Source organism: Prunus mume, linkage group LG2 (genome assembly GCF_029339155.1).
Source record: "Prunus mume cultivar Tortuosa linkage group LG2, ASM2933915v1, whole genome shotgun sequence".
Lineage (NCBI taxonomy): Eukaryota > Viridiplantae > Streptophyta > Magnoliopsida > Rosales > Rosaceae > Prunus > Prunus mume.
In genome coordinates this window covers 41,486,317-41,500,140 of record NC_142699.1, presented here as the reverse complement: position 1 = coordinate 41,500,140, position 13,824 = coordinate 41,486,317, and the positions used below count along the sequence as shown (strand labels likewise).

Here is a 13,824-nt window from a genome sequence, read left to right as displayed (position 1 = left end):
ACTGCGTTTCAGTGGCATCCACCTGAAATTTATTTATTTTTTCAGTAACTTATTGCCGATCACAAATTTAAGGCAAGCTATTTTAATCTTACTCCTATTGAAGGAACAAAAACAAGGTGACGCCCCTACTGAAGGCAACAATGTGGGAACATAATGTGTAATGGACTATAGTGATCAATTCACAACTTATTCGATAATTATTTGTCTGAAATCCTTTTTAGTATCATTGTGGGGGGTTTTTTCTTCCGGCAGCTACTACAGGCCTAGGCTGCCGTAAAGAGCAAAATGGAAGAAATTGCCTCTTGAGCTTGAGTTCAAAAATCAAGCCCCAAAATGCTTCAAAAGGGCAATAGAGCCTTAGGAAGCATCTTGGTTATCTTCACCAACCAAAACAACAGCAACTTATAGATAAATTCTTGGCTTGGTATGAGAAGCTTGTGGCATGGGAGCAAAATTGTCATGAGTTTAGCATTAAAGAGAAAATTAAGTGTTCCTAGGAGAAAGATGGGGTGTTAAGGTTGGAGAGAAAGGATTTTGCAAAGAGGTTTGGTTGAGCATGAGGAAAAAGAGAGAAAAATGTGGCTTGAGTGTTTTTCCGGTAGCTTGACAGAGACTCTGTCAAGTGTCAGAACAATTTTCCAATAGGGAAAACTAAGGGAAAATGATAGGCTGAGCATGAAATTGCTGGGTTTTGGGAGTAAGAGAGGAAGCTTGCTCTCTGATGTGGTTGATGCTTGTTGGGTAGAAGAGGCCCCCTTTTATAGCCGCTAGAAGCTGACATTTTCCAAGAAATCCTAATGGTTTCTATCCAATTTGGCCAAGTCTTTCTCTTCCTTTCTCCCCTCATCTCTTCAATCATCCTTTTTTGGTGAAATCCACTCTGCCAATTTGCACAAAATAAGGGATTTTTGGGAGCTCAAGGCCCCTTTTCCCGCGGCTGTTTCAGACTCCTATTTTTAACCATCTTTCTTCCTTCTTTTCTCCCCTCTTCCAAGGCTAGGTCTGATGAGGGAAAGAAATGGGTATGTATGCTGGTTCAAAGGGTGATCTGCGCTCCAATATCCCTTGGTCATTTGGAAGTTTTTGCTTGAAACTTGCTCCTCCCATGTGCTGGAGCTTCTCAATAGCTTTTCAGGACTTTCCTTCGTGGCTTCTGTTTTCCAGCAAAGTGCTGATGGTTTTGCAGGTCTTTATTTTATTTATGTGGGCCTTCTAGAACAATGGATTGGCTTATCAAATAAATGAGCCAACTTCACCAAGGTTTGGCTTGAGGTGTTGGGCTTTTTGGTTGAGTCAATATGCTATTTTGGTTGAGATATTTTCTCTTTGTGCTCACCCACATGTTTGGGCCTAAGAAATGAGCTTGGGTTCCGAGGCTCCCAAGCAACCCGGAACCTCCATTTCTCGGCTCATCAATGGGTCCTCATGACAACTTATTACCATCCATACCACAACCCACTCAAGCAAGCCCCAGGCATCTTGCATGGCTTGGCCCACTTAAACTTGTGGCGTGATTAGGTGCAAAATAATAATTCCTTGTTTGGTGTAGCGTGTCGCTTGGCGTGGCATGTGTGCAAGCGCATATGATGAACTTTCGCGTGCCCAAATCGGGTTTCTTCTCGATGAAGGTATCGCATTAGGCCAATAATTTATTTGGGCCAAACTGTGAATTTTTTGGGCCTCAACAATCATTAATGTTTCAAATTTTATGTTTAAATAATATGAGTTTTATGTGTAGATATTCAATGGTAGAGATGCATTACTTAGATGGGCTTGTGCACAAGGAAAAATGAATAATATTGTCATTGTAATTAAAAGGTCTGATTATGGAGGTGAGGGCAAGAGGAGACCCCGTGGGATGCTGTCTATTAGGTTGGGATGATGAAGCCTCAGTAGTACCTCTGCGAAGTCCTCTTCATATCTAAAAACAAACAATATTAAGTACACACTCAGTAACGTATTCGGTAGATGATCACTGAAAAAAGAACATATATTCGGTGGAGTACCACCGAAAAATCGAAATACATTGGGTGGGAATCTCCTGAAAAATAGAAACAAATTCGGTGGACTACCACCGAAACAAAATAACACTTTTTGGTGGTAACCCACCGAAAGTAAAATCAACTTTTGTACAACTCATGTTCAAATTCGGTGGACTACCACTGAATCAATGTAACCATTTTGGTGGTAATCCATCGAAACTAAAATTCAGTTTCGTAAAACCAGGTTTGAACCATACAACCCACAATGTTGAAATAAAAAATCAAAATCAGACTTTGGCTTTTCAAAAGTGATATCAAACATAGGCTTAATCAACACTTAGAAACGTAAATATAGAAATCAAAATTGAAATCAAACCTTGGCTCAAAGGATTTGTGAAAACTTGACAGAGATGAGTTCGGGTTTGTAGAGATGGGTTGTGTGATGGAGTTCGGTGGTTTGCAGAGATGGGTTCAGTGGTGAGCAGAGATGGGTGTGATGACTCTGTTTTAGAGATGGGTTCGGGTTTGCAGAGATGGGTTGTGCGATGGGGTTCGGTGGTTTGCAGAGATGGGGGTTCGGTGGTGAGTAGAGATGGGTTTTGCAATGGCAAAGGAATGGGGTGTGCGGTGGAGGTTGTTATAAATCTGATGGGGTGTGCGATGAGGTGTGTTTGCAAGAGGAGGGAATTTTCGATGGCATTGGGCTTGGTATCAAATGTGGTGGAATTTGATTTCAGATGGGGTGTGTCTGAAAGGGAAGGGGGTTTTCGGTGGTGATGTATGATATGGGATGGGGTTTACATAGTGAGTTAGGGAATGGAGTTCATGAGGGCAATTTAGGGGAAAAAAAAGGGGTATAATGAGTAATTTGAAATTTTATTAAAATTTAGTGGGGTATAAAAAATTATTAAGGTGTAAAGAGAAATTAATGGGGTTCATATAGAATTTCCCTTAAATAAAGTATGTTTATTGGTTTAGGGTTTAGAGGGGAATGTTAAAGTTTATTATCAATATGGGTTCCCTTGATGGCAACGTCTACGCTACACCTTGTGTACCCTTACACCATCTATTTTAAATTTAATTAGCATGTGCTTTTTTTTTTTTTTTTTTATTTTATATATATTTAGAAACCTGCTATAGTAGGTTAAGGGTTCATCATGACTCTCTTTCCTTGCTCTTCAAACTATCTCTGCGGCTGAACTTCAAACCCCAAAAAATCTCTGCCACTGAACTTGGTGCCGCTGCTTGTGGTGAAGTTTTCCATCTCCTCTATTGGTTGTCATCTGTCTTCCAAAATGTTTTTGTAGCAATAGCAAGTGTCTCTACGTTCAAACTTGTAGGCGACGTTTTTTAGCAAGGTTTGTAGGAGGAGACTTTATTGTATATCAATCTGTGAGTTACTGTATATCGATTTGGCAATTGATGGGTATCGATCGGGCAATATGGGTATCGATTTGGCAGTTCTGGATTATCGATATGGCAATTCACCGATATCGATTTCACAATTACGCCATTTTGGTTGGGGAATTATTGTCTATCGCTTTGCAATAGTTATAAATTATACAAATTTATAAATAAACCCAATCTTAGACATGTATTTATAAAAAAACGCACTATTTAAACATAGAAACACACCCAAAATCAACTCAAAAGTCAACTTTTTGGGTGTGTTTATAAATGAGTTTTGAGTGTGTGTAATGATGAGTTTTGGGTGTGTTTATAAAGTGTTTTGGGTGTTGGGTTTTTTTATAATTTCAACCTCCATTTTGGGTGTTTTAGTGAAACTCCCTATAAATTATTACCAAATCGATAGACAGTAATCTCCAATCGAGAGACAAGCATTGCCAAACTGATATTGAGTAATTACCAAAGCGATAAGCAATTTGCCACTTGATAAAAACTTATAATCACCCATTATCCATTATTCACTAAATATTGTTTCATGAATGCAGGTTCATAGTAGAGACTCTTCATTAATTGAAATTATAATATGGTGGGAAAGAAAAATAATGGGAATTGCAAAGAGGAAAAAACAACAAACAAAAATTGGTAAGTGTTAAATGACTTATCTAGTCCATTAAATATATTATATATAACTAAATAAATGAGATTCCTTGTTAATTTTTTATGTAGGAAAATCAAGGGGATGAATGAAGCAACAAAAATTGGTCGAGAAGGTGGATAAAAATGGGTCCAATCCAACACCTAGAAAGATTTATATATCCATTCACACTTTAATTGAGAACGAATTGAAACTTTTTTTTTTTTGGGGTGTAAATCTTTGTTCCTCAGACCAAGAAAGAAATTGCGGCTATAGGGAAAAAGCTGAATGTTAATAAACAAGCGGAGTATGAATACCTAAAAATGGTTATGCTAGCATGTCGAAGAAGATTTCTTTGAAGATAGGCACGCGGTGTAGTCCAAAGGATTTGAAGGACAATAATAAGTGTTTTATGTGATGAGAACAAAAAATGTCATTGTGGAAATGGGTTTTGGGTCGTTATTGGCAGTGCAGTGCGACAAGTTATATCGTTTAATGTGTCGATTTATGATATCAAGCTTGATCCTTTCGAATCATTAATCGCGCTACATGGAAAATGCACTTGGAATAATATTCGTGGATGTTTTTGTAATTTATAAGATTTAGGTTCTAGTGTACAACGTTATGATATTCCACTTCCCCAATGTTGTAATATTAGTTCTTATTGTAGTCAACATATGTTTTTACTTGAAATAAGACCCCATTTACATCATTAACGTCCACAATTTCCAATTCATTATAATTGGGATCCTTACCAATATAAATAGAAGATTACCATATTATGGATTAGAGTTTACCATGACATGGTAAACCATGTGCATAAACTTGTAAATAGGCACATAAATCTTGCAATTTATAAGATTTAGGTTCTAATGTACAACGTTATGGTATTCCACTTCCCCAATATCAAGGATGCAGGTAATGTTTAGTTCCAACGGGTTCTATCCTCTTGTGATCCAAAACTAGTGAGACGGTTGCTCCCGTCGCTTGTATAGTCCTTTTTGCGCACACTCATATCATTAAGATTTCGGTTTGGACAATTTATCTTGTTGTGATCAGTACCCTTGCACTCTCCGCATTGCAGGGCTCTTTTGCCTTTTGTTCTAGTTGTTTGTTTCAACATCCATTGCCTGGAAATGAGGATTTTTTGGAGATTGGATGCAGTTACTAATTCATGATCTGGCATGTACAGTAACATGCTATTAATTTATAATTAATAAGAAAATAAAGGACACATTGTTGTAAATGCATGAGTTGGTGGATGACCACCATACCTCTTAGTATTCCACTATTGGATATTATGTAATCTATGCACTAAGTATTTCTAATTAGTGTTTGTAACCTATAGGTATATTGTAAATGATGGTATTCAATCTCCTATCTTGTAAGCCTATAAATAGGTGGTTCTATCAAAGATTAATGAAAGAATAAACATGGTGAAACTTCATCTTTAGCATATCACTTCTCTCTACATTTTCTCCCTCCAGTTTTATAACACGTTATCAGCACGACATTGCTCTTGGTATGTTTTCTTTCTCTAAATTTTCATTCTTCTTATATGAGCTAGAGTAATTACATGGTATAGAGTTTCTTTGTACTTACCATCAGACTTCATCATGCTTATTTAAGAAAAAAAAATTCTTATTCTTATTACACATGAATATAATGCCATGTTTTTTTTTATTTGTTTGTTTATTTAATTTTAAGTATGTTCTTAATTATTATGATGAGTTTGTATTATACAAAAGATCAGGGCCCAAAGTTCCTCGATCCTTATCATATAACTAGATTAGGACCTAGAGTTCTTTTGATTGAATCAGAACCTAAAGTTCTTTGATTCCAAATAATTGAGGGCGTGAAGTTCCACGAATTTAAAGAGCAAGGACATTAAACTCCTCGATTTTGTATTAATCAAAATCAGAATTCCATGAGGCATACATATGTCAATAACAAGAACTAGAAGTTTCGAGTGCATATACATCGATTTGAGTATGAAGTTCAAAGCACAACTATTAATTCAATTTATTTAGATCTACGTATTCGAACCTGAAGTTCCGAATATACATTGATATGAACCTGAAGTTCATAGTTTTTCATGGATCTTAATACTATATATGAACCTGAAGTTCATCACTTATTTGTGCCTGTATGAACCTGTATTGGTTAGAAATCCAATTCTTAAACTTGTAGTTTTATCTACATATTGAATCCACATTAATATTGGATTATCTTGGAATTTCATAGTCTTGAATTTATTTATTTTATTCCTCGTTTATACCACTTTACTCATTTTATTTTCATTTTTATTTATGTTGGGTTATTAGTTAATTTCGTTTTACAATGGTAATGTTTTGTATTACCGCCCCAATATTGACATCTAGAGGCGTCTATTGGAGAAACTTCATACTTTCTTTTGTGGGTAGGAAGTTTATGATGTCATGAACCAAAAGTTCATGAGGCCCTAATATTACACAACTATTAAAGTAGTTGAAGATTATGATATCATGAACCAGAAGTTCATTGACCGAATAACTTTTAAGTTGTGGCATGACTATCTTGGCAATCCATGTTCTACAATGATACATAAGACTTTTATAATTTGTAAGGACATCGTTTAAAGACTCAAAATATTGTCTTGTCCAACAAATATCATTACAAAGAATGCTCACAAATAAAAGCTATCATAAGATCATCTCAGTCAAAAATTGACTTTGAGCGCTAATTCAAGGGGATATTTGTGAACCTATACAACATTTAATTATGAATCACTTCATCAGTTTTACTAAATGTGCCTACTAAAATGGTCACATATTTGATAATGATTGTGAGTTTATTTTCTTAAATTTTGAGACAATTTTCCCGCCGTTATAGGGGGAAAAATGACAGTTCCTGAAGAACGTCGTGAAATAGTGTTGAATCAGTCCGCTTTTGTCTCATCAAGATAATGCATATATAAAGTTATGAATATGCAAGCATGGATTGATATTCATGTATCACAATTCATTAACATGACAATAAGTGACTATGAGCATGACAAAAATATAGGTTCTAAAAACTAAACTCCCTAGAAGTGGAGATTATTTGAAAAATCAAGCACTATAAAAAAAATAACGCTCTATATGAGGTTATGATCTACATATTCTAATTAATTCATCGTAAAAGAGATGTTTGTCCCATAAGTGACAACATCAGCTCTTGAAGAGGTATTGGTACCCCAAAGCAATGAGATGCTTATAAATTATAAATGCGCATGCACATAAGAATTGTGGGATCATGAATTGATGATACATTTGGTTTATTAGTAGCTACTACAATCATCAAGGGCTATGATTAAATTAAATCGCCTTATGAATGTCGACAAGTTAAGTGATTGGCCAAAATGGAAATAGGCAATTCCATTTATCACTAAATATGAAGTGTGAGATATTGAACCTATAGCCCAAACACCAAATTACAAATGTTAAGTATGAAGGTTACGAATTGGTGTTTGTGAAGTAAAATAAAATCACTAATATGACATAAGGTTTCTTAGGAGAGACATGGTTTTAGTCTCCCATCTCATCGTAGATGCATCCACATTTCTATAAGTGCAGTTGTTATTTTAATGCGAAACTTATAGCATGTGTTAAATGCATATTTATTAAGACTGTATGGTACATGGAGATCCTCAAAGCTCATGAAATATTTGAGATACATCGGATGAAGCGACCCCTTGAAGGATATAAAGTAGCACAATATTCTTAATTAAGAGTTAACACTAAGAGTTTGAGTATTTTGAATTCAAATTTGATATTGTTGTAACATATTCTAACTATTTAATGAAAAGTGAAAAATAGGTCGAATAGTGTGATAGACGATCATGTATGAAGACAATGTTGCTTGTATTGCTCAAATCAGATAAGGGGAGATATTAATCAGGGGGAGATATCAATCAGGGAGAGCATCCCAATTCTACTACATACAGGACATATGCGCATTGTACTCTTTTTCCTTTCAACTAGCTTTTTGTCCCACTAGATTTTTCCTAGCAAGGTTTTAACGAGGCAACATAAGCGCATCCAACACCATATCAATGATTTAGAAGAAAGTTTCATTCTTTTTCCCTTCGCTTTGGTTTTGTTCCACTGGGTTTTCCATATCAATGAGGAAACTATGTCATTGTATGGTGGACATCCAAGGGGAAGTGTTGTAAATGCATGAGTTGGTAGATGACCACCATACCTCTTAGTATTCCACCATTGGATATTATGTAACCTATGCACTAAGTATTTGTAATTAGTGCTTGTAACCTATAGGTATATTGTAAATGATGGTATTCAATCTCCTATCTTGTAAGCCTATAAATAGGTGGTTCTACCAAAGATTAACAAAAGAATAAACATTGTGAAACTTCATTTTTAGTATATCACTTCTCTCTACATTTTCTCCCTCTAATTTTATAACACACATGTTATATTTTGGCATTTAAATACTTAACATAGAAAAGGCTCCTAACAAGTTGGCAATTACCAACTTGAATTGCAAAACCCCACTCACTGTTTGGCAATTGTACAAAACAAACACACCAATCTAACTATAGTAATTTCATTGTCCAAATATAAAAGTGTGAAATGTATCTATCAATTGCATAAACAAACATAGCAAATTATTAACTATAGTAATTCCATTGTGAAAATGCAAAAACATGCAATGTATTTGCTAATTGCACAATGGAAAGGCAAATGCCCTTTTATGATCTGGTAATTGGTAACAAATCAACATAAAATCGTCTCTTTATTGTATATATCCAGTTAGCAACTGATGGGTATCGCTTTCGCAATTGATGGGTATCGATTTGGCAATTTTGGGATAGAGATTTGGCAATTATGGAAAGACAGACTTTTTGGTTGAAAATGCTTTCATTAATATATTCAAAGAGGAAGCAATACAGAGACATGGGCTAAAAGGCATCGGCCATAAAAACGAGTAAAGAAAGGGAGAGGATCATCTATAACCAAGGCCAGTGCAATGACATCGCCAACAAAACGAGTTCTAATGGAGAAGAAGAGGAGCCAACATAGAGTTTGAATGGAGAATAATAACTGCCAAGAGTGTTTTTACATTCTGGTTTATACTTTTTTGGGTATAGCGTGGTTTGTTTTTAATTTTAATACCAAATATATTTTAATTTTAACCTACAATAACAGGTTTTCAGGTTACCCCAAATTGAATGGTGTAGATTTACTTCTTCTTTTTTTCTCTCAATCCAATGGTCTATATCCTTTGGTGTATCTATACACCAAAAGACTCTAGAATTTTCCTTCCCTTAAATATGTATATGTATATAAGCAATATATGAATTCCCAAGGGAAAATTTTTAGGTAAGTTAATTGATTACTACAAGTCATGATATAAAGACAGGTTATGTATACCTAAAAGACAAGACAGGAGCGTGCTTATTACGTAAGAAAGACAACACAAAGATGTGTGACTTATAATTCACGCAGATAAAAAAACAAGGCAAAAAATGATTGGGGGAGAAGGGTTTACTTTATTTTTAATACAAGTAAAACACACGAATTCAACCGTAAATTTTTATTTATTTTATTTTTAATACAAGTGATTGGGGGAGAGGGATTTATACAAATATTCATTGGGTGCTTCGGAGTTTCTAATTTCTGTCTACATGAGTGGAAGTGAAAGAGGTCAACCAACTGTAAAATGTGAGTTGCACACCTAGTTAATGAACCTTAGTAGTCAACCAAAATATTATACGACGGCTCCAAATTGAAAACTAGTACAAAAAATGGACTGCAATCTAATTATCGCTGTCAATGACATCGGAAAAAAAAGAACTTGCACTCCTTTATGAGAGAGAAATTCCAGGCAACTACTTATATAGTGAAAACCAAGGTTTATATTGTAGGTATTGTATTACATATTCCATATCCAACAACATCGTAGCAAATTGCACGAAACCATAAGCTTCGTACAACGACAATGAAACACAGTTATTCAACTCAAAACACTTAATTATATAGTAGACATCATTATCCAAGTTCAACATGTGATTACATGATTAATCACATCTTAATCACGTTACCGGCCACGTTGTTTATTAAACCACACAGTCTAGCAATTGGCAGGATGAGGAAGCCTGCACTTGGCAGGAAGCTGGAGGGCAAGGTTAGGGTCAATCCCTAGAGAAGGCAAGAGGTTGGAGTTCTTGTAGGAGCAAAGGCAGCCCATGTCGGCATGGGACAGCGCCGAGCAGCAGGCGGTTGTAGGCGGGGCCGGGTTTGGGGCGGTCACGGCTGGCCTGCAAGTCATCAAACCATTCATAGAGACATTGCATATGTTCTGAGCATCACAAACCTGAACAAAACCACCATTGCTTGCAAGTGCAACCAAAACCACAGCCACAACAACTAGGAGCTTTTGATGAAAACCCTTCATGATCAGATACTGATTCTCTTTTACTTCTTTGGTGTGTGTGTGTGGATTTTAGGAGCTCCTAGTTGTTGGGTTTTATAGGGAAACCAAAGGATTATATTGGTGGGTTTTTATGTATTTATTTATTGACAATAAAAAGAGTATTGGTGCGAGGGATAGGGAAGGAAGGGGGCCATGCATGCGGCCCGTGAACCATGAAACTGGCCATGCTGTAGTGTCACGGGATCAACATTTGTGGTGGAGATAAGTCTTCAAGTAGCCCAACGCATTATTTTGTCTGGATATTAATTGGTTTTTAGGTTTTTAACCTCTTGCTCTTATTTTATTCTTTTCGTCTTCGCTTCGTCAATGTATCCAGATAAGTTTATTTGAGGAACACTTTTATAGGGCCTACTCCGTATTATATTTCACTAATTCAAACCGTTTATTTTATAGATAATTATTCAAAGATCATCTCTACAAAAAAATCACTAGAATCCGATATCATTTGACAACTCAATTGAGTTATTGAAATTTTATTACTTTTTTGAAGTACTGTATGTTCATTGAAGAACACAATTGGATGTCGAAACGGTTTTCGATTTGTATAATTTTTTGCAATTATGATCTATGAATGTAGACTTAAAAAATAAATGATTTGAATTGTTGAATTTTTTTTATTTTTTATTTTTTTATAGAAGACCCTAAAAAATGTCCATCAAACAAAATTATTTAAAGAATTCCGCAATATATATTTACTTTGTCGACAAGAAAGGGTTATGACCTTTTTTTCTTGACAGTTGGCCTAACGGCTGTCAATCTTGTTTGTTTGTCAAATTAATTACAAATATATAATTTGTACGACATTATCTGATGAGTTCCAATACTATCTTTTCGGTGTGAAAATATCACATCTGTACCCGCCACCTAGTATTTATGGTAGGATTTATCTACATGCATGTTCTGAGAGATCATTTATAACCAGCCCATATAAAAATTCCTGGACCGTGCTTTCAATCTACTTTGAATGGATGCATTTAATTTTGTGTGAATCCGATACGTTCGTTGTTATTTAGTTGGTTAAGAGATGCTCATATATTAATGAGAAATGAATAAAGAAAACAAAGGCCTTTCCTGAGTCAAGTGATCGAACATGTGGTTAAAAAATGTTCTTTCGGCTTGGCCAGTTGTTGTAAGCTTGCAGCTGCTTTTAGTCGATGCTCATCTTTGCTTTGTGGTAGGTGGCAGTGATCCTTTGCTCTCATTCTAGGTTTTGTTGGATTTTGGCCTTTAAACCTTTTGTTTGTGCTGGTTTTGTTCTCTTAAATATAGTCACTTTAGCCAACAGAGTCTAGCCCATTAGAAAAGAGTCTTGATGCAGGTTCAATTTCCATGACACATTGGTAGTGTGTGTGAGAAACTTCATTCTCTTTTAATTTAGACTATCTCTCTTAAATGTACCTTTTTAATTTTGGTGAAGCTCAATAAATGTTGATTATATCTATATGCATTTTTGAACATGCACAAACAAGATTAGTGTAGTGGTTGTGGTTGAGGTGGTTCCTCCTTTGATTTGAGGTTAAAGTTTCAAGGTCTTCTCAAAGATGCAATATTTCATTGCAAGGCACTTGTAGAGAGTAGTTAAGAGCACCCATACACCCGAATTCCTAGCTTTGATTCATTTTTCTCCTAATATCACTTATATAAAATACTCAATTCTTTTCGGTCTTAATTTATTGGGCTTCTTCAATTCCTAATGGCTTTTCTCCAGTTTCCTTTTTTCAATGGATATTTGAAAAAAAACTATCCCAAAATTTGGTTTGAGTGCATAAGTGAATCATCTTAGAGCATCTACAATGGTTAAGATCAATGCAATTTTATTGCATGAAATTGAACTAAAACAGGAAAATCTCACTTGTAATGGTGTGATTTAGTTCATTGAAATAGATGCAATTGCAATAGAGGGTGCTATGTGATGAATAGGGTCAGTCCCGAGCTCTCAATGGTCCAGGACAAAAGTCTAAAATGTGCCCATATACACGCACACTAAAATTGTAGTTTTTATTTTATAAACTAATCATTGGTTTTTAAGAAAATATTTATCCAAAGAATTTTTAAGACTATGAGCAATGTGTTCTTTTTATATTTTTTAAGGTTTCCAAGTTTTAAATTTTATAATAAGCAACTAATTACAATAAAAATCTCAACAATCACCACAATAAGGAGAAGGGTAAGGAAGATAGAGGCAATAGCAATAAAGAAACTAAAAATATGATCGATCACACTCAAGCATGAAAGATTCTACTTTAATTTAACTAATAAAACCTGGATTTTGAGTATTTTTTCCCTTAAAATATAATCACATAAAACTAAACAAAACATTCAAAGCTCGTATAAAATAAAACTAAAAGTAAAAACATTCAAAGCAACTTGAATATATATATATATATATATAGAGCTTTCATTGTCTCTCAAATAAATTTGAACAAACTCTGGATTGTATTTCACTAATCCAAACCGTCTATTTTATAGATACACATTCAAAGATCATTTCTACAAAAAATCACTTGAATCCGATATCATTTGACTATTCAATTGATTTATTGAAATTTTAGTATTTTCTTGAAGCAATTGATTTTGTAGGACACAATTGGATGTCGAAATGGTTTCCGATTTGTCTAATTTTTTGTAAGGATGATCTATGAATGAAGACCTAAAAAATAGATGGTTTGGATCCAAAAAATAAAATTATTTGAGGATCAATAAAGAATATATATATATATATATAGAATAATGCTACTCTTACCACATTTGTATACTTCTCATACCAATGTGGCATATGAGGTGGACAACACATCAATTAAAATTAATTTAAAGTTTTCTTATCTTTTATGATTTATTGACACTTTTTAATTGATGTGAACTTCATCTGCCACATAAGGTGGTATGAAAATGTGGGATATAAATGTAGTAAGTGTAGCATTACTCATATATATAAAGTTAAGAAAACTAACAATGAAAAGATAGTGAGTAAAATTGCTGAGCCAAATTAACTATACCTCTTCAAAATCCAATTGCAAAATTCCAAGAACTCCACCCCTTCATTCAACATTTTGAAAAACCTTTTATATATATAGGCTATCTCTTCAAGATGGCCAAGTAATAGACATCGTTTGAGAGAAATTATGCTAATAGCATGTCAATAGTGCTTATGACAAGTACAAATAAGTAGTTTATCGTTTGGATATCACATTTAAAAGTGCACTATATAAAAGCATGATATTTTGTTGAGTGTTTGAAACTTTTAAAAGCACTTTATGTAAAAAATCTTAAAATATTATAATGAATCATAGGAAATCACTTTGGCATTTTTACGACCAAAAATTACTA

The 13,824-nt window shown here is 34.5% G+C and overlaps 1 pseudogene across 1 annotated transcript; it reads right to left on the bottom strand.

Annotated features, from left to right (window-relative positions):
- Window positions 1-9,896: 9,896 nt before the first annotated feature.
- Window positions 9,897-10,534, bottom strand: LOC148920401 (putative lipid-transfer protein DIR1 pseudogene; annotated as a pseudogene). The gene has a single exon (XR_016124311.1). The product of XR_016124311.1 is annotated as a putative lipid-transfer protein DIR1 pseudogene (transcript).
- Between the last annotated feature and the right edge of the window lie 3,290 nt (window positions 10,535-13,824).